The following is a 22,644-nucleotide window of genomic DNA, read 5'->3' on the forward strand; positions in this document are numbered from 1 at the left end:
TAATGTCAGGGAAACTCTTGTCACAGGGATCTAACAAAGCCCCTAATTTGAAAGTGTTCAGAAGTTGGTGTTCAGAAGAGATAACCTCAAATGGGAATAGGAGGAAGCCCTCAAGGTGAATAAGGTCAGTCTTTTGAGACAAGCCTGAGAAGAAATTTGCCTATTTAGCCAGGTAAAAGACAGACAATATGGGATCTTTACCTGTGTACATATACACAAAGAGCTGGGAGTACAGGAGGAGAAAGAAATTAGGAAGAAAGAAAAGCTGTTATTGCTAAATAACATATTTAATGATCAACTGATCTGAACTAATAATTCCTACAGTTAAGCTAACAGCAGGTCACAAAAACTGTCAGGAGAAAGTTTGTTTTCTCTTAGGACCTGTGTGTGGAAAAATTCAAAAACCAGGATAAAATTGTGGCAGCCCAGACCAGGATTTGATTGTGCAGGGTATTGTCTATGTGAATTTGTTTAAATGTAAACAAATGCACACATATAAATGTCATACCATTTTTTTTCTCTTTTTTTTTTTTTCTGAACTAAAGAATAGTGACAAGAATCTCTCAGCTTTCTTGCTTATTGCTTTCTGTATTAGCCTCAAAGTTCCCCTAATTCCTCAGTATTCTGCCAGTCTTTCCTGCTTTTTCTTTACTCACATTTGCATGGGTGACAGTTGCCCTCTACAGCTGGTATTGTCCTTTCAGTGTGTCTGTCCTGTCCTTGTGATAATCTGACTTTTTTATGTCTCTGTTTCTGCCATGTTCTAATTTGTGCTCTTTCCCCTTAAATGGCAAATGCCTGCAGTGCTCAAATTGCATCACTGACCTTCCCTCTTGGTACAAAACCTTGTTATTTAAGAAATCTAAGAGTTTGTTCAACAGAAAAAAGGAGAATATGGAGGAAGGATGTGTGCTGACATTTCAAATCCTCAGAGCTTTCCTGAAAATTCACAGTGACAACAAACACCTGCAGTTCTCCAGCAGGCTGATCTTTCTCTTCTCTTCACTGGCAACTAGGGAATGCCTTTGGCACCTGTGGGCTGACTGTAATCAGATTGCCCCTGCAATCTAGACTTAACTTTGCAGTCTTCATTGAAACCTAGTTATATCAGCCACCAGCCCAAAATGGTGCTTAAAACTACAGTCAGAACTGAAGAGACATGAAAATGGCCTTCAGAGCCCATTGCAGAGAGTTGCCCCAAAATGGAGAATTTGGCCATGACAGTCTCTCTTGTGCTGTGGTCCCTGGTGTACTGAATGGACCATGATGTGGTCATGGTACTGTCCCAGTCTGTCCTCTCTTTGGCCATCACAAATGCCAAGCAGTGTCAGGATCACAGGAACCTGGGGCAGGTCTGGGATGTCAATTACAGTCAGGATGGAGGGACTTGGCCCATTACAACTAGTGTGGACCACTGACTTCCCTTTGAACCAGAATTTTGCTTTCTGCTTGATGCTAATACTTTGTCATCGCATGCCAACAGCTCAAGATCTTTTTGCTTTCTAAATCTTCCCCATAAAATTCAAATATTTAACTGTGCCTAGGTATGAAAACCATTTCATGTTGCACTTAGATTGCTGGCCAAACCACTTCAGGTTGCTTGTGAAAAAATGCCAGCTTGTCTTCCTTAAAAAAAGAGACAGACAAATCAATAAAATGTGGTATTTCATTTTGCCCAGCATAATGGCAAAGTAAATTAGTCAATAATGGGATCTTCTAAGTAAGTCATTCTAACTCCGTTTGTTTCACACAACCTTTTGGAATAAGTGTGCTTAATATCTTTATGTGGAATCCCTACAATTTGTTATAATTTTATACTCTTTTCTCTCTAAGGGCAACAGAATCTCAGCAATGCTTTGGAAATGGGATTAGAAGAGAGGCTTGAAAGGTTTGAAAATCTTTTTCACAGTAAAGCACTGTAAAGCTGTCATCAGGGTAAATTTCTATAAAGGAATTTCCCTAGATTTTTACTGCTGTAAATGAAAAGTGTAGCCCAGTGAATTAGAGTCCAGGGTTTGGCTTGATGTGGGTAATCTATAATCTTACAGAAGCTGGCAAATGTGAGCTGTTCTCAGTAAGCAAATGTTTTCACAATTGAGAAAATGCATGTGTCATAGGAGATATTTCTTCACAAGAACAAGAAGACTTTTATTGCTCATTTACATCTAACTTGCACAAAACGTTTCAAAAACATCTTGCTAGAAAATGTAAATATATAAAAACACAGAGTTTAAATATTGTGTGTTAGTTTTGTCTTAACTATAGTTTTTGGTGAGACATTTGTTGGTAGCACAGCTGATATTATGTATATTAGGTTTTTTAGTGAAAACAAGTATGAAGTGGTAAACATCCCTGAGCATGATAATGCAAACAAGACACATAATTCTGTATCTGACAATTTGTGCAAGCACAGTTGAGTCATGCAGGGCTCTGTTCAGCTGAAGAGCATACTCCCACCTCACTCAAATAAAAAAGCTTGCAGAGGTTTGAAAGAAAGTTTCACTCAGTGAGTTACTTCATTTAAAAAAATTAAATAAATTGTTGTAATACATCATTTTACTCTGCTGTACATTACTAAACCAAATTCAACTGTGTCAAAAACCTGCTTGGAGGCACTGTTGCTTTTGAATAGCTGTGTGGATTAATGCAAAAAAACCCGCTACACTGATGTTGGAACTATGGAGTACTCCAAGAAAAGCAGGGTTACAGCAGTTAGCTTTTATTTTGAATGTTGATTTTGCCAAGGACATGTTGTACGTCAGCATCTAAACCTTGGTGATCTGTGTTTATTTCTTTTCATGGTGGCAGCGAAGTCTGTCACATGCCCAGAAGCTAGTGTAATGACCCTTAAAAACAGCTTTACCTCCTAAAAACTCAATGTTTTGAAAGGCTGAGGAAAATTCACTTTGTAAGAATGGCTTCACAAGAAAACTTTTTTCATTTTTTAAACTGTATCTCTACAGTATGACAAAACAATCTGCATTTAATTATTTTTTTTTTTGTGTTAGCTTCCCTGGGTTGTAAGATGCAGTAGGGATGCAACTCATATTCCTCTCTCCTTTATCCAGATTGCTATCCTGCTACTAAATACAAAATACAAAATTTTATTTTCATGGTTAGGATCATGAATCAAATTTACAAAGTTGGGGATTAAATCAAAAAGTAAGAGTATTTATGACACTGAGAATTCATTGTATTATCTATCTTAATTTATCTTAGTTATATTGCCAGTTCTTTGGGCAGGAGTCGGTCTCACCTTTGTTCTTTGGTGCCCAGCTGGAATGTGTGTCTGCACATATAAACTCTTTTGTGTTTTGTGCATTCTGACTTCACCAAGATCCCGACCATAGTGATGAAATATAAGAAACCTGTCAAGCATCTCTATGATATATCTATCAATAGAGCAAGGAAAATAGCTCAGTGTTCAAAGCCTAAATTAATTTAAATTTCCATTACCAAACCCTCATCCATACTCTGCAGGATTGTGTTGCTAGACATTAATAATATTGAGCTGTGAACAGCCTCAGTTGAGAACTACTTCACTCTTACTTCAGAAAGAAACTTCTCAGGCTTCTGCCCTCCAATGGGTAGTCATGGTACACTGAGTCATCCAAAAATACTCCCCAGTTCTAATGAAAAAAATAATCTCAGCTGTGTAAATGTTTATCTTCACTAGAAAATCTACAGGGTGCATTGCTTAATGCAAATTGTAAATAATTGGATATTCCATTCTGTTTTCAATCAGGCTGAATATGCCTGCTTGATTTCCTCTGGTATCCCAGGATTTCATTTTCTTTTCCCCACAAGTTTATTTTGGAGAAAAAATAAGACCACTTCATAGTATGCTGAAATAACCCTGAGAAAAGGAATGAGCCTTTGTAATGTGTGTAATGTGATTAGGGACATGTGGAATTGGGTAAAATATTGTCTAAAATAAAATAAAAATCCAAACATTTTATTAAATTCATTTTACATTTTTCTAAATAACCATTTGTTATCACATCTTATCTAAAACTATTAAAGAAAATAAAATACGCTCAATTTGAATGAAAATTTAATGTATCAAAGCTGAAAAATTCCCTACTGACTCAGTACAAGATTTCAAGCAGTTAATTACATTCTTTTAAACACTTTTTCAATTCAACAACTTTTAGCAGTGTGTGGAATAGTCTCTATTTTCTTTAATTACCCATCACAGAGGAAAGATGTAAGTAACTTACTGCTTCAAATAAGAAACCAACATTTTCCTTGCATTGGGAAAGTTAGAGGAAGTTTCACTGTGAGGCACAAGGCAAGAGTAGGTATTTCTAAAACAGAAGTGTAACATCTATCAAAGAAATTGTATTTTACATTATGAGGAGGAAACTGCTCTCTTGAACTTTTTAGTAAGGTCAGATGACAGGTGACATACCTTGAATACCTTGGAAGTCTCACCACTACAGCCATGTAGGTTCCCAAGCAGGAACTACCTGGTCAACATCTCTACTCTTTTCTGTGAATTTTTTTTAATATGTGAGATCTCAGTACTCTCAGGCACTCTCACACACACTCTCAGAGGATTGTGCTGTGCAGGAGTTGGACTCTGTGATCCTTGTGGGTCCCTTTCCAACTCAACATATTCTGTTATTCTGTGCTGCTGAACTTGCATTAAAACATTCCTTCAGTTACTGCTTAGACTGCCATAGAGTTTATAACACTAAAAAAGCCCCAAAGCTTCAGGAAGTTTATGATTTCTGTGGGCTGTCTATGATTTCTGTGCTCTTGACTGGTCTCTTCAGCCATCACAGAATGACAGAATGATTACTAGTGAACTGGACTGTAGGACATAGGAGTTTTTTCAGCTACTCACACTTCTTACTGGGCTGGGACTAGGAAGAACTGAGGACAAAAACTTCATCAGGACTTGAGTCATGCACTTCAGAGCAGTTACATTTTTAAAAAATGCTTATATGACATGGTTGCCATTTCTGGTTTTAGCAGACAATTTTAAATTTATCTCCAATTTGCATCTAGTAGCATTAAAAGATAAAGCAGTATTAAAATCTTGTTTTCATGAGCACCAGGCTAAAATAATACAGGTGACCGGAATCCTTTTTTTCAGGTGTAAGAGCTTAGGGCTGAAAACTTTGGAAATTAAAATGTTGCATGAAGATACAGATCAGAGATCTTTGTGTTGTGTGATTGCTTTGCTCCTCTGGGGTCCACTAGTCTGTAAGCAAGTAGATTGTTTGATCTCTGCCTGTTCCATTCCTTAATTACTCACTTCTAAATCAAAGTCAATTTCCACACTGTCTTTGATGAAATAGCCATTAATAGACTGTTGGCTTGCAGTTTTGTTGACATTCATTTGTAAAAGCCACCTGAGACAGTAGCATAACAGGTGAAACACACAGTTGCTTAAGAAAAGTAACTTATTATGATGCTGGTTCTCAAATTTTATTTCTACAAGTATCAGGAATCATCTGGACTAATTGGTCAAAAGATGAAGTAAATAGGAATAGAGCAACTTTCCATTCTAATCTTTTTAAGACCAGGTGCTTAAATTTTTAGTCAATATATAAAGGCTGGATATAGTTGGTTTTTAAGGCACAAACAGGAAGAACAACAAAAATCTCCCCATGGCAAACAAATTGTTTATAACCAGGTTTTTAAGTGTCTTCTCAATTTTCAGTTTACAATAAGAATCCCTTTTTCACATTACCTAGGAAAACTGATGCTATTCTACATAGATATACTGCAAACAAATTTTCATTTTCATTTCCTGGATAGCTGCCACATTATGCATACTTGACGAAAAACGAAATAAAAAAATTATTTTAATTTAGTCAGATTAATTGTATCTTTAGGATTTTATTATTGAAAGAGATGTCTAAAAGAACCTGTACTCTCCTCAAAATTTCCTGGAGTGTCAATTACACCAATGCGAAGATTCCATTCAAATGCAGAATAAAGTTACTCTACTATGATTGTAAAAAATTCAATTTCAAAGCTTTTTACTGCTAAGAAAAATGCTAAATAGAAATTTGTGGTTGTAGTAAAATTTACAGGTTGAAAAATATATTTAATTTTTCCTCTAATTTCTGTGTTAAAATGAAGAAATTGCCTAAGGTGGTCTAAGTGATTTTGTTGTGTAATATTATTTAAAACTTTATCAGCTGCCTCTACAATAGTTTCCATGATGAAAATCTTGTAGTCAGCTTTCACTGAGACAGATATACATTAAAGAATTTTTAAATTAGCCCAGCTTGTCAGCAGTTATCCACAAGAAGAGCATTCTCATTAAGCAAAGTAGAATATCAGCTTTAGGGAAATAATTTGGCTTCTGACATTGAGAGATACAGATACATCTCAATTTGTGTCAATACGGACTTTCATGTGAATTTAATAAATAGCTCATGTTTTGCAAAACATTTATATCTAATGAGTGCTTCATATTAAAGGATAAGATATTCCCTTCTGTTTTCTTCTTTAACATAATTTTCTACTGTCTTCTCTGGTGCAGAGATGCAGAGATATTCATATGGTTTTCCAACCCCAGAACATGAAGGAATTGAAGGGGTCTCAGTGTGATTAAAATCACAGAATCACTGAGTCACAGAATATCTTAAGTTGGAAGGGACCCAGAAGAATTGTCAGAGTCCAGCTCCTGGCCCTGCACAGGACGGCTCCAATAATCACACCATGCGCCTGAGAGCATTGTCCAAATGTTTCTTGAACTCAGGCAGGCTTGGTGCTGTGATCAATGCCTTAAACATTTAGCCTTGCAGTTTCACTGAGTCACAGACCTTTAACACTGCTGCAGGGGTTTTGTACTTACTGTCAGAAGGATGTCAAATATATCTCTTTATTCATATGAATTCTATACAGAGATTGAAGCTAGGCATAAAAGAACAAACTGTGATTTTCAAGAATTCTCTTTGCAAACTTCATGGAACTGCAAAAAACCCCAAATCAACAAAACAAACTAACCAAAAAAAAAAAAATCAGAAAGAAGGTAATTTCAAAATATCAGGCTCTTCCACCATAACCAACAGACCCTAAGGAGAGTGAAAGGCATTACAAAACCAATAACTACCTGCTGGTTAAATCCTTGATGGATATTTTCACAGCCTATTACAATCAGATAGCATAAAGGACTTTCATCATGCAGATGATGCTGGACTTAGATGACAGATTAATTAATCTAAGAAAAGACGTAATCATATTAAAGCTGCCACGGGGGGGAGGTCTCTTGTGAGAGATACTGAATATGAACATATTGTGCAGTTGCTTTATGAAATACTTTTGGCAAAATATCAGTAGCAAAATCTTAATAAAGAGCGTGAAAAAAACAGTATTGAGAAATATCTGTAGGTTTTAAAAATATGTTAACTGAACTAAAAATGGATAGAATGGACTGATATGAGAGCTCATACTGCTGGCTGCAACACCAGTGCTCTGGAGATAATTAGAAGCTTAGAGTAACATATTCACGTTTCCTTTCACATCTTTAGAGTATTTGCATTTTGGGGTAGCCTGAATTTTGTGTGGAAATTGCCTCTGTAGTGATGACATTCTTTCTCTGATGTTGAAAACTTCCTGGCATCCAGAACACTGATCTGGAGGCTTGCCTACATCTTTTATTCCACTTAAGAATGCCCTTCTGCAGTGTGTTTTAGGTGACTGTCCCCACTCACCCTGCTGTGGTTCACAGCACAGTGCTTTCTAAGGTATCATGAATTGGGTTCATTCCAGATGCTTTCCAGGAGCACACCTGTCACCAAGGCACATTCTTTCCTTGAGAACACACAAGATCTTGTCCAATGTGAAAAACCAACTAAATAAAACCCTCCAACTTCCCATCCTGAAATCAGTACTGCTTCCTATTGTAATATAGTCTCAGTTTTCTGTGCAATGGGGTAATCAATACTGACCTCAGGAAAGGTTCATGGAAGTATGGTGTATACAGGAGGAAACTTTGAATTAAGCTCATGAGGCCTTTTCCTGTGCTGGGTAATGGACTAGACATAAGAACGCAGAAAAAAAGAAGGGAAATCAGCTTTCCCTGCTCTTCCCACTGATTCAGCTTCTGAGCTTTCATACCTACATAATATCATTGGACAAGCTCAGGGGAAGAACTTAGGAGCCAGTTCATTAACAGAAGCTCTCAAAACACAAAATCACACAAAACTTTGTTGTCTTTACTGTTGCTGATATGGGCATCAAACTTTGCACTGATGTGGAACCATTAAGTTTGGAAGAGACCTCCAAGATAATTGAGTCCAAACATTAAGCCAGCACTGTCTAGTCCACCACATCCAAAAGCCTTTCAAATGCTCCGAGGATGGTCAACTCAATCACTTCCTTGACCACTCATCCTCTGAAAAAAACTTCCCAATATCTGATTTAACTTCCCTTGGTGCAAATTGAGGGCATTTCCACTGATCCAGTCACTTGTTTCCTGGAAGAAGAGGCCAAACCCAGCTTCTTGCAGACTCCATGGAGGTATTTGTAGAGAGCAGTAAGGTCTCCTTTCAGCTTACTTTTTTCCAGGCTAAAAAATCCTAGCTCCCTCAGTTGCACCTTGTAGGACATGTTCTCCAGACCCTTCTCCAGCTCTGTCGTCCTTCTCTGGCCATGCTCAATGTTTTTCTTTGGGGCTGAAAACTGAGGATTAGAGCTGCAGCTTCACTGGTGCTGATTGTAGGGGAAAAATGCTGGAGAATGTGGCCATAGATTCTTCTACCTCTCTCATGCTATGTAAATGCTCTACCATTTGGGATAATTCCCCCTCATTCTTAATTCAGGACTTTGTCTGTGACTGCTGACAACTTACAAACAAAAGTCAATCCTGTTATCTGTGTCCATAGTTACTTACTCTTCCAGGAACAATCATGATGCTAAGATGACTGCCGAGACTTTTCATTCCATGTGGGAGAATTTAGTGTCCACGCTCCCTTAAAAGATCTTTCTATTTAATTGCAAAGGTAGTATTATTGAAAAATAAAGTGTATGCCGAGTGATCCACGGCACTTAATAAGTGTAAAGATCCCACAGCTGTCTGTATTTACACTTCAGGATGATACTCCTGAAGAGTCCCTTCTTCACAGGAAGGTTTAATATCTCATAAAACATGTTTGTCAGGTGTCAGCCTATTATATAGTCACTTGATGGCTCTTCTCTCCTACACAGACCTGTCATATTATTTAATATTGTGTCTCCACAAGGTGGTAGAAGTGGGTAATTAATTCCACAGCATGTAGCATTCATAGTTTGATTGCTTTCCCTTTTACTCTAGTGATGAAAAGATAGCTTAGTCCTTTATTTTATGGATTTTTATAAATATGCCAAATTTTCTTATAAATCTCTTCTTAATGATCAGCATTTCATTTATCTCTCTTGTCATATTTTGTTGTAAACAGTTTTTCCTTTAATTAATCTCATCACTTTTTCTTCAGCTCCCTTTAATGTTGACTTTTCTAAGATTCTTTTATTTGCTGTTTAATTGTACTGGTAAAGCATGACATGTAATGGCTTGAATCCAAGGTCAGGTAGCTTGGAATGCATGAATCAAACTCTTTATGGGTCGATCTTAAATGAAATACTGAGTGGTGAAGCCATCAAAAGGGAGTCCAGGCCAAAACTGTCAACGGGAATGACTCATTCTATAATGTACACTTCAGAATATTCCATGCTGTTGCAAACTGTCACAGTAAAGAAGCGGAAGATAAACACCTGTTGTTTCCTTTGTGCTGCTGAGATTTTAATGGGCATCTGAATCCTAACTGTCTAGTGGGAGGACATCTTTCACTCCATGTGTTCCAGCTTCCTCACTCATGAGCTTTATCATTACTCTCCATAAATGCATAGACTCTATTTTTGTATACCATGACCATATATTTTCAGTCTGTTTAGATAAACTTTTGATATAAATACAGAGATCAGTATTTAAGGATTTAATTAAATTAAAATAAAATACTTATGTGGATGGCAGTGCAACATTTTTAATTTCAAATTTTTTCTCACATCGATTGTAATCTATTTTAAGTATCTCATTTTCTCTGGAGTTGTGATTTATATGCTTGAGAAGGGTAGAATACAGGATATATTTACAGATGAAATATTCTTTTTTTTGGCTGCATATCAAGTCTGGATATTTAATATAGGATTTACACATTCAGGGCTTGCCATCAAAATAAGCTTTTTTATTACATGACTTCTAAAATGAAAATTTTGTTATATATCTAAAGTTTTTAAATAAATAGGGCTGAATTAAATAAATAGGACTTTCAATTTACAGTTGTGGAAAATTTGAGTAATTTTGCACTTCTAAATTAAAGAAATATGAATCCAGATTGCCAGTACTCTTGAAGCCTAACCTATAATCAGATACAAATCTTGCCCAATCTGTTTGCTTTATCTTTTGAGAAAACTAATTAATGAATAGAAAGGTATTTCAAGTACTGCTGAACAAAGGGTTTCCAAGTTGAAGAAGCTTTTTGTAATAACCTTCACATGACATTCAGCAAAACCACCATAACTAGTTAAATATGCTTACCTTTTCTGAAGTCTGAAAAAACCCCTCATAGTCTACAGAGTCATAAGAACATTAGCTTCAAGAAAATAATTTTAAAAATACTATTTTCCTTTCAAAACAGGTGCTTGTAAGTGCAGGTTACAAGTATGTACAGCTTTGTGACTCAGAAACCGAAGATTTGAAAAGTTGAGCACATCTGCCAAGTTGTAAGCACTGTCTAGGCTCTTTTTCATGCAAACTGTCTCAGAAATCCTGAATGAAAAATGTTTTATAACTGTGAGAAAAGGATCACAGTTTAAAGGAATAATTTTGCACACCTCTTAGTCCCTCTTCAAATTGAAAGGAAAACCATTTAATCTGGAACAGAATACAATTCTCTAATGAAGATGCCAGTGGAACAACTGAGCATTCAATGAAGCAAGTTCTGTTCATCTAAATTTTTAAAACATCATTCCTAAATATGCAGCCTCTTGCAGAAGGACCTGTTGAATGAAGTTAATGGTGTTGTGTGGATCACAGGTTCTCATTTATCTCTCTATCTGGTCTGTATCTTAATGTACATGTTCAGGAAATGGGAACTGAAACTTCTGCATATTCTTCTGCTCTGTTGGCCATAATCAGCGTCTGAGGTACTGTCTTTGATATTTTAAACTTTGCTGGAGATTTGTACATGATTGATCAATTTTTAGAACATGGAGGGTCAATCTTAATCAAGGCTCTAAGACATATCCAAATAAAAGTACAGAATAAATGCAAAGCTATTCCATAGGCACATTAAACAATATTAAAAAAACCACTCTAAATTCCAGGTGAGTAATGCACCTTGACTCATAATGACCAAAAAATAATTTCATCTTGGAGGCTGTAAGGAAAGTAAGATCACAGGCTGCCTTGTTATAAATAGCAAGGAAGAATTAGAAACATCTATCTTGAGTACTGCAGGTATAGACTCCTAACAGTAACATTTGCAAAGACAATGAAATACTGTTCATTTGCAGTAAGGGATTTAATTAGTACTTCATACTGTGATTGAAGAATAGTCTTTCCCATCTAGTGAACTTGTTTTCTATTTTAGAAAATTTAAAAATTGAATAATGAGAAGATTGCACATAAACGTAATTAATTTAATCCCACAGAGATGTTTTTTAAGTTACTGTGTGGGCAAGAACAGGAGAGCTGAAATTGGTCTTTGGGTAGATGATGGAATGAAATAAGTATTTCATAAAGGGAGTAGCATGAAAAACTCGTGATGGTATCATGTGAAAACTCAGATTCAAGTACATCTGTGTTGTATGCTTCCTTCACTAATTTGGCATTCAAAAGTGGATATAAATTTTTACAGTCTTCATCAGTCTCGCAGCCGAAAACTTTTCAGTCAAAATGTCCCCATAGAATGCCTTGTCAGAAAAGTACACTCAGGTTAGACAGATTAGTGTTCTGGTTTTGTCTTGGACAGAGTTCATTTTCTTCTTAGTATCTGGTACAGCGTTGTGGTTTGGGTTTGGTATGAGAATAATGCTGAAAACACATGAATGAATCTTGCTTAGAGCTTACCTGAAGTCAAAGATTTTTCAGTGTCCCATGAACTTCCAATGAGGAGCTGCATAAAAAGCCATGAGGAAGCATGGCCAGGGCACATGGCCAGAACTGGCTCAAGGAATTTTCCATACCACAGGATGTTGTGCCAAATTTATAAGTTGGGAGAGTTACCTGGCAGAGGGTTGAAGAGGGGATAGGCTGAATATTGGTCAGTGGGTGGTGAGCAGTTTTGTGCATCACTTTTTTCCCTTGGGTTCTGCTATTCTCTCTCCCTCTCCTTGCAATTACAATTATTATTATTAATATTAGCAAATACACAACAACAACCACAATGACAATAATAATAGCAATAATTTGTTTCTATTATTAAATTGTTGTCTCAACCAACAAGGATTACCCTTTCTTTCTGATTATCCACACCCCCGGTGTGCCAGGATGGGGGAATGAATGAGCAGATGCATGGTACTTAATTGCTATCTGGGGTTAAACCACAGCAATTAGTTAGGGCAAAGAGTTTTGAGGAATGTTTGTTCTTGTGGAAGAGAAATGTCCTTAATTTCCAATTTCTATTCTTATGGGATATTTAGCAGCTTTTAATCTGAGTTATATTAAATCATGGCTAACTTTCCATTCTAAAGAACTATTACCAAATAAAATCAACTGATTGCACAAAGAAGTTTTGGTGAGCTTTTATGAACTACAGGCATGAACCTCCTTCATCAGTGTCTTACCATTATGTTTGTTCTCACACTGCTCTGAAGATAGTGCATTTTTTGACCACAGAAACTGTGAAAATTGAAAAACATTCCTATACCAAAGACAACACAAGATGGTAAAAAAGGAGATATATAAGTACAAAATGCTAATAAGAACTTCCATTCTCATCTCAAATATTTTTCCTATTTAATGGCCTAAAAATGAAGGATGAAATATTAGAGAATCTTTTAGAAAAGTTAGCATAAATGGCCCCATTCTTAGAGGTTGTTGAATGCACCCATAGTTTTGCAGAGAGGTGCAGATATGTTTTGCAGAGGGCTGTTTTTTAGCCCTTAGCTACTGCACATACTCAGTGTGCATTTTTGCCTCCCAGTCTGAACTGGAGTCCTGCAATATGCTGTGCACAGAATGAAGAAGAAGTTGGTTACTAGGGAATTCAATTTATCTCCACTAACACTGTTATAATGCCTGCCATAGAGATGTTTCCTCACTTGAATATACTTGGAGAAGACAAACAAATAAGTAAAATTCTTGGGTGTTCCTCTCCTCTGCGGTCAATCTGGACTTCCAGGGAAACAGTGTGAGCACCAGCGGAGATCAGACAGTGCAGCACCTGCTCCATGGCAGCAGTGATTTCTCCAACTTCAGAGTTCTTATCAGTTTTCAGAGGTCAAAAATTTTTCTGATGGGAACAAGCAGACCTTTACAGTTTCAAAATATTCATTTATTTGACAAGGAACTTAAAGACTTCTGTGTTTTTTCACTACTAAGAATTGTCACCTGCCACTAGTGATGCCCTTACTGAAGGTCACTAGGAAATGACAATAATTACTGACCAAAGTAAATCATCAACCTGCTTTTAAGAATATTCCCTTCAAGATATGGAGAAAACAAGTTATTCACAATGGGCTCTGTGTGAAAACATTCTTACATTGAAATGTCACCTAATAATTTAAATATGAGTGATAATATTTTGCTTACTATATTGGGTCAAAAGCATTTGCCTTTGGTCAATGATAAATTGATCAGTCATACACACAGGAAAAGTATCTCAGACTTTAAACCAAGCTATACTGAACATGTGGCAAATCTGTGGGTTTACAATATCAATAAAAGCAAAAATTTCATCCTTTTCTCATTGGGTTTTCTCTATTTTCTGCACTTTAAAAATCTATTTTGACACACTGAAAGCTATCTGGTAGCTGAATCCAATAAACTATTCAATCTTTTTTTTTTACTTCAGCACCATGACTCTGGGAAGAAAAGCCTGAGAAATCTCACTGAAATTGTCACCGGTTTTATTGAAGAGCAAAACCTCCTGTTTTTCTGATGTCTAATAATGGCTTGCATGACTCTGTATTTTTAATAAATTTTGGACTACAAAGGAAAAACTCACATGAATACTTGAGGAAATACTGGAGCCAAAATTGAGCAAAACTTTTCTTTATACACATGCTTAAAATTCACCAGGCAAAATGTCTTTTGCATGTCAGCTGATGAAAGCAGTACTTTTTTCAGTTTTTTCCTCTTCCAAAACTTTTGTTACTATCTGAAATTCTTAAGGAAAATTTCCTAAGCTTTGCTGTAGCATTCACTGTCAGTGATTCAAAGTAGCTCTATTTTTGCTGTTTGAGTTTTCTGGTATCTATGTATGATGCTTTATCTGCAGTCAATTTCAACTGTGAGAATACATCCTCTGGAAAGAAAGTGCAATGTAATACTACCAATTTTTAATTGAAATCATAGAATATCCACAAGGATCATTGAAGTCTAAGTCCTGGCCTTGCACAAGACAACCCCAAGAATCAGAGCACATGCCTGAGAGTGTTCTCCAAACACTTATTGTACTTTGTCAGGCTTGATGCTGTGACCCCTTCCCTGTGGAGCCTGTTCCAGTGCCCAGCCACCCTCAATGCACTTGCCTATTTACCATACAGTCTGAAACATCCTATGTGCCTAATATAATTTTCATATTAACCAATAGCCTAATAGTAATTAGGCTATTGTTTTTCCAGAGTTACAATTATATTTTCAAAAGGATAAAGAAACTGGAAGTTCTCTTGCATGATGTGGAGGAAGGGAAGGGGACAATTCCCCTATGTATCACTTTCCTGAAATCAGAGTACTGACTTTAAATACCCATGCTTTGAGGCACTACACCTGATCCAACCTTCTTCTCTCAACTCAAAACCCTCTCTTTGGCTCACAGATGTCTCAAGAACCCTCAGCCTTGCATGCAGCAGAAAATCAGTCTTATTTTCCACCAAACAAGGCCTAATTTACATTAGGCATTGTTGAAAAAGGTGTTAGGATATGGCCTTTAGTTATCCCCAAAGGACAAGAGAGTAACAAGAGAGAATCACCTCAAGCTTAAGTGACACATGCACAAATCAAAGTTTAATAAAAGTAAGCCTTTCAAAAAGTGAAACAAGTTGCACTGCAGCTGTGATCCAGTGCCATATCTGAGATGCTGGTAGAGCACAAAATATCCTGCAGGGTGCTGATGGAATCTGAAGAAAATCACTGGGATTATGAAGCTACATATAGATAGCTACATTGAGGATGAGAAGCTAGCCATGCAGCTCAAAAGAAAGAGATCTGCAATACCTGTGCTGGAGTCCCTAAAGCAACTGAAATACTAGGAACAGAATAACCACTTTAGTTAATGCCCCAATTGCCAGGACTACACTGCATGTCCATATCAGCTCCTGCATGCCAGCCAATTCTGTGCAGGAATGAATTAAACAAAGGAAAAAATGCAGATGGAAATATTTGGGTAACCCATCTGGGCCAATAAGGTCAAAAAAAGACATCATGACATACCAAATCTGTTTTGCTGTGCTTAGAGGACTGCTATGTGCTACATGTAGTGCCAGCATATGCCATCCACCCACAAACACGTCTGCTGCCATGACTCTCACAACAGACTGCTGGAAAATGACTGGTGAGGAGATTTGCAGTAGGACAGGTGTACAAAAATACATGTATAACAACCCATGGGCAAGGCACTAGATAGAAAGCAGTCTTTCCACAAAAGATCTAATCTTGACTCTGGTGCTCAACAGCACTGAGAATGATAAATGAGGTTGCAATTAATTAGATAATTGTGACTATGTGAATAATGCCACATTTGTAATGAGTAAATTTACTTGGACAAATTCTCATATTAGTGGCATTAACAATCAGTTCAGATATTAAGATCTGGAGGATGTCTCAATGTGTATATAAAGTTTCAGAAATGGAAACACACTGAACTAATCTGTATGGATATTTACGGGCATGTCAACAGAAAAAGAAGTGGAAGTGTAGCAGTTCACACAGCTTAGATGCTGTTGACATACTATTAACATATGGACTTTAGTTAACTCAACAGGCTAAGGGAGTAATTTAAGGACAGAAGAGAATAAGCAACCTAATGTCTGTAGTGCAGTCTTTGAGGCAAGCAGATTGTGAGCACCAAGCAAAGGTGACAGGTTTTGGACATTGCACAAATTTCAATGAGACAACCAAGAATTTGATTTTGTCTATCAAATTAGATAACTGATGGTCATCATGTTACCATCAGGAGAAGACCCAAAGAACTCAAGCCTGGAAAAGGTCTGTGCATAGCATGGCTAGAATCTAGCCTAACTCAGTTAACTTTTCTCTTGGACAATGCTATCCCACTTGCAGAGCAGAGAAGTACAATAATTTTAAAAATTGAATTTATCTTGATTAAGTTGCTTTTGTATCCAATTCCAGTTAGGCACTGCTTTATCATTTGGTTTTAAATCACAAAAGGAGGATTCCACATTTCCATGGTTGCACCTGCTCACCAGTCCATCCAACATTTAACCTTTTATCTCAGACCTGTCAGGATTATGCCTGTATCTCTCCAAAGACAACTGTAGTCTGTACATATTATGGCTTTGGTAGCAGTTGTAATTGTATATTAGGGACCTAATAAAACTAGCTAGCAGGAAAACCACACTTTTTACACTGTTGCCTCTTAGAGTCTTCTTATCTTCTATTTCATTCTGATTTTAGGCTTGTCCTGGCAAGAGATGCTTCATTCAATTCCAAATCACTTCCCTTCTAAGCTCTCCATTATCCTGGAGAGCTCAACCCCTACCCCTCCAAAGCTCACTCTTTGACTCCTTCCAAGCCTTATCCAAATCTCCATGTCTTTATTTGACTTGCCTGGTCAGCCAACAACTTGTGTTTCAGCAGTCATTCTGTTCTCTGTGTTTCAGCAGTCCTTCAGTCCTCATTCTCATTCTTCACACTGTGTCCAGATTTGACATGGTCCTTGTCTGGCCATTCTTGTTCAGTCTATCCAAAAATCACTCCTCTGTTCTCCTTGGTTGTCCCTGACATCTCTTTAGCTTGGCTGCTGCAGCCTAGTGAAACTCTCCATCCCTCTGCCTCTTCCTATTGGCTCTAACAATGGATCCAGATCTGACTGCTATTTAAAGCACCAAATGTAGCCATCATTTAATCCAAATCTACCCACATCTACTTTACTGTCTGGAAAAAAATTACTTTGATGAAGGAGGAGAAATTAAAAAGGAAAAATTAAAAAGGAAACGTGAGTTAAACAACATGCAAACAGTCAGTTTATATTTTCACAGGAGCTATTGAGGCACTGTTTTGCGTTCTAGCTTTAGAAGAAACATAGTACTTACAAACTTATTGTAGCATGCCTGTTCTGGTGGAAAAGGGGACAAGGACAAGCCTGTGCCCCCCAGAAAACTGTGACTGATAGAAATCGAGTTTGTATTTTAATAAATAGCACTGAGAAATAATGCAAATTTCTTTCTGTTCATGATGTATACTTCAAATTTAACGTTTCAGTTCACATATGCTTGAACTGAAGTAAGTAAAATGGAGTTTCTTTGGGCTCCTTTCCTTCAAAGAAAAAGGAAAAAAGTGAATTGAATGGAAATTTGGTCTTTGAAAGAGCTGTGCTTCTTTCAGAAGAACTAGAAACTTTTGACCAGTATGTTAATCTGACCTATCAGTGATAGGTTCTCTGGAATACATAAAATTAATCTCTTGATTTAAAGTCTTTCTAAGTTGAAAATGGAGAATGGTAATTAAGTCCCCATAGAACTGCTTTTATTAACTATAACTAATAATTTTGATTGAGGATTTGGCAGGAAATGCCTGCTGTAAGAATGAATATTGCTTACTTGGTGACACTCAGTAGATTTGTCAATGCAGTATTTTATTCCAGGACAATTGAGTCATCCACCACATAGCCAATATATTTGCTAAGAGTTACACAAGTGGCCTTGGAATAAAATGGAATATCTAGGCCTTATGCATCTCAATGAAGGAAGCAGATTGTCATAACAACTTTGAAAATGCCATTCTTTTTCAGTCACAATTAATTTTAGCCCAGCACAGGCACTTCACAGAACTGAAAACCAGAAATTCAACAATAAAACTGAAGGCGATTGCTAAAAGGTGCAGGTTATGGACTCTTTCTACATCTAGCATGCTGCAACAGTCCTCATTCACAGCATGAAAGAACAAAAGCCAGAGAAGACAGAAAATGAAGCCCATGAAAAAGTCCTATTCATTCTATATTGTGGAGAATTTGAATAGTGTATCTTTAAAGGTAAGCTTTCAATATTACAGGAGGGTCTCAACTAATTAACAGCAATTAATGGATTTAAAGCACATATTCATGTGCTTTGCTGAATTGAAGCCTAAACAATGGTTACAAAATAATCCTGTGTGTGCACTGCTTGCTTCTTTTGGTGTGAACAATTTCTTCTGTATCATTCAGAGACCTTATCACAGTAAATAGTGCTTGGCTTTTGTGTGGCCTTCCCTAAGCAGCAAGGACAGAGAGACCAGCCTATGGCCTAAAGACCTTACAGACTAACACTTCCTCCATTTTAGAAGTGGACGATCAAGAAGATCTCTTTTAATAAAGTGTGGATCAGTGTTAGTTTCTTTACATAAAAGGTTTATTTAATGTAAATGTGTTACTTACAAAGCAGACAACTTGTACAATTGCAAATATATAATACAAAAATTCCTTTGAATTAAAAAAAAAGTTGTTTCTCCTTTTCCTTCTTTGTCATCTACTGTTTCATTATCTTGCCCTCATCCATATCATCTCAGTCTAGAGCCAAGTAATATTCTTTAAGCGGAAATAGGAGATTCTGCCAAGAATTTCTCTATGTAAAATCCCTTTCCATGTTGTCAAGACTCATGGCAAATCATTTTTTCTCAGTTGGAGTGTTATCTTCTTTGGCTGAGAAGTGAGTTTTGAAAAAAACAAGGTGTGAAAAAATGTCACGCTTTGTTTTGTCCAGGCTGGTGTAATCTGTCATATGTATTGCTGTTATTTATTTAGCTGCAATGAGCAGCAGTGTGTTTTTATTTGATCTCTTTGACTTTTGACTTTGCTTCTCCAGAAGTCCTTTTGTCTCCCCTCTTCATCAGCTTTGTCCTGTGTGAATGGACTGTCAGCATCTGTGGATGTCATGGTCTACCCATTTTGTTTTGGTCTTTACAGGCTCAAAAAGGCAAGATGAAACAAGGGAAAGGAGAAAGACTTTCTGTTCCTGACTTGTAAGAAGGCAGGTCTTGAAAGTTTCTTTAATTTTCAAGAATATTGCTATATGGAAAGAATATTATTCTTTTTGTATAATAAACTTTCTGCTTATTAGAGAATATGTTTCTTCAGAAGATCACAAAATACCTCTCAAACCAAATTAACATCATTACCTTATTTTCATGAAATCCTGATTATTGAAGAGATTTATCTGCAGTGACTCAGCAGGTCTTAGGAATGTAACCGGAACCAAGATACTTTTGAAAGATGAGTCTGACCACTGTAGCTAAGAATATGAATTCTTTAAAAGATGTTTCAAATGTTTTATACTTTTTGAAAAATTACTCTTGGTTTCCTTATCATCACTGAGAGACCTTCACAGTCAGAGTGAAAGGTAAGGCTGGTGTACTGTACCATGGGCAAGCCCACCGCTGACTAGAGCAAACACAAACTCTACAGAAATGTGGTGGGGCTATAGGAAAGGGGGTGTGGATAAGATTGATGTTGCTAAATATGGGCTATTCATGCTTATTTACAAATGCACATTCTGTCTCTGTGAAGTGGTCTCACAATGATGGGTAGTCCTTCCATTTGGCTGTACTACAAAGGGACTTCAGGTAGTGTTTGCCACCACTTTTCTGTGAATCTTGTGCCCTCATACCATGTCTGCTTCTAGATGAATCATTCCTTCACAAATTAACCTTTATCTTAAAATACATTTTCTCAAAATACTGATCAAATTGATATAAGCTATATGTTTTAGGAGAGTTATAGAACCAAATGTGAAGTAACAGAAGAGACAATAAACAATAGATAGGGATAGTCTATCATGTAATAATTTGCTCCCATTTGTACAATGTATCAAGAAATTCAGTGTGTTAACTGCTGATTTCATAGGGAAACAGTGTCTTTTGTAGGTAAACAGTAATGTTTGTCACATCATATTCTTTGAGCAGGATGACTGCCTTTGTACAAGGCAGATACTTTCACATAGGTGTATATTATTTTCTTTACATGTGCAACAAAAAAATTAGAGAATTAAATTCTTTAGCATAAGAAGTGGATCTTAAATGGCTTAAATCATGAAACTCTGGGAAACAGAGCAAGCAAACAATCACAGACCACACAAAACAAAAGCTTAGTTCAATGTATAAACGTGATTTTTATGTGATATGTGATATTTTCTGGTAATGAGCAGTTGAAGACAATCAGGTAACAGGCTGTGTTGAAGATATCCTAGGACTGCTAAGGTGTTTCTTTTCAACATATTCTCAATTCCAGCAAAAACTCAGGACCAAACTAACACTGAAACTTTTCTTTTTTTTTTGCCCACTAGTATAGAATTATCCACCTTACATTTCATGGCAAATGAAACAGTTGCTGCCCCACTATTGAACTGCAGTGGTCTCAGATTCACAGAGAAGATGCACAAGATTATCAAATAAGATGTTCTGTTGTCTATCTTACTTCCTTGAAACTAAAATATGAAGTGCCTCTCCAAGGAATTCCTTTGGAATACGATGCTTTATTCCATCTTCTGAATAAAATTGTTTTATTTTAATGCTGAATGTCTTTGGAAATGATTCTTCCAGCTGTGGCATACTGAAATGTCTGTGGCTTAGAGGCTTGCTCCGAGACCTCTATCAGCAACACTTTCACAAATGCATGTGTTCAGGAAACTATGGCAAAATCTTGGTGTGAATCTTTTGCACTGTCTTTGAAAACAATCAGCAAGTCATAGTCATGAATATTTTCTCATAAAAGCCTGTAGGTGCATACACTATATGTGTGTGTATGTTTGTAGAGATTAAAATGCATATATATAGATGCACACATACATAATAAAAAAATACAGATTGCAGTTTCTGGACACCTGCCACTGGCTTGTAGCTAATAATAAGCATGATTGACTCCTGCAAAATGTGACTAAAAAAAAAGTGGATTTAAGTCTCCTGTCTGTCTGGACATAATATCAGAGTTTAGGATTTTAGTTTTCTTGAAATGAAGCCCCTCAAACCTCTAGGGTAAAAATATCAAGAATAATATATGATTGCTGTAAAAGTTATGTTGTCCAAAAATAATCACAATGGGATTATTAATAACATATTTAATGTTGAATCCTTCATTGTGGTTTCAAGATTTAAAAGCAGAAAATATGCAGAGAAAATATTACTGAATATCAAGTGCATCTTTCTGTGTGGAGTAGAATACAGAAGTCTGTCTTGCTTAATGAGGATTACCTAAATCTTATGAATCTTGTCATGCTATGTATTTTAGAATTACAGGAAAGCAATAATCAGTTCAGACCACACAGATAAAATATGAGGAAAATTCTAGAAATCTTAATGCAGAAAGTGTATTCATATATGTCAATGTCTTTCTTACACCAGTGAAATCAAGTAAAGGGAGACATTTCAGTTTCTTCCTAGTTCCATAGCAACAGAAGACCAGACACGTTGATATCTACCATCAACAGTATATTCAATTTTAAAAGGCACTTAAACCTCTTTTAAGTTAAGCTCTTTAAGAATTTTTAAGCTACCTTTCTTAGGAAAGACAGTGTTGTATTGTCTCAGAGGCTTAGAAATTCTTTCCATGAAGAGGAAATTATTCCTGTTCCTTGTTGGAATTTGTGGCCATAAAATAAATGAGATTTCATCGCATAGCTATAACAGTTTGAAAAATGTTTCCGTAATGGGGTGAGATCCAATCTCTTCTGGCTACATGTGGGTAACTAACATTGATAGGAAGGAATTTTTTGCATGCAGATGCGGAGGAAAATAAACAAGGGACATGCAACTGGCATCACAATGCAAGAAAAATAGGTATTTGATATCAAGCTGGAAGTTCAAAGTGGGGGTTTCTATACAGGTATAGGCAATTTACGTTTCCATAGAGCTGAAATGAGAAATGGTCCTTACATTAAATACTCTTATACACCTCTTTGGAATGAAGAATAGACCCTTTCTTCCAATAATATAGTTGAAGTTCAAGGTTATTTCCCTACATTGAGAATACATTCATATTTCATAGCTAATATACTTAGAAATACTGCAGAAATGGTCCAAACACATCAAACACATCAAAGCATTGGTTATGTGAGATTATATTTCTATACAGGGATATGAACTCTATATTTTGGGTGACCTTGCAAAGAAGAAATCACCAAGAGTCTCTTCTCTGAACAAAATTACTTTACATTGTGGTCACTCTGATTCCTTTCCCTTTGAGAAAAACTCCCGTGAGTGTGAATATGAGACATGGTAACAAAAGCACACAGGGCTGAAAAACCATCAAGAAGGGAGCATGAATTCAGACAACT

The sequence above is a fragment of the Molothrus aeneus genome, chromosome 1, assembly GCF_037042795.1.
Source record: "Molothrus aeneus isolate 106 chromosome 1, BPBGC_Maene_1.0, whole genome shotgun sequence".
Taxonomy (NCBI): domain Eukaryota; kingdom Metazoa; phylum Chordata; class Aves; order Passeriformes; family Icteridae; genus Molothrus; species Molothrus aeneus.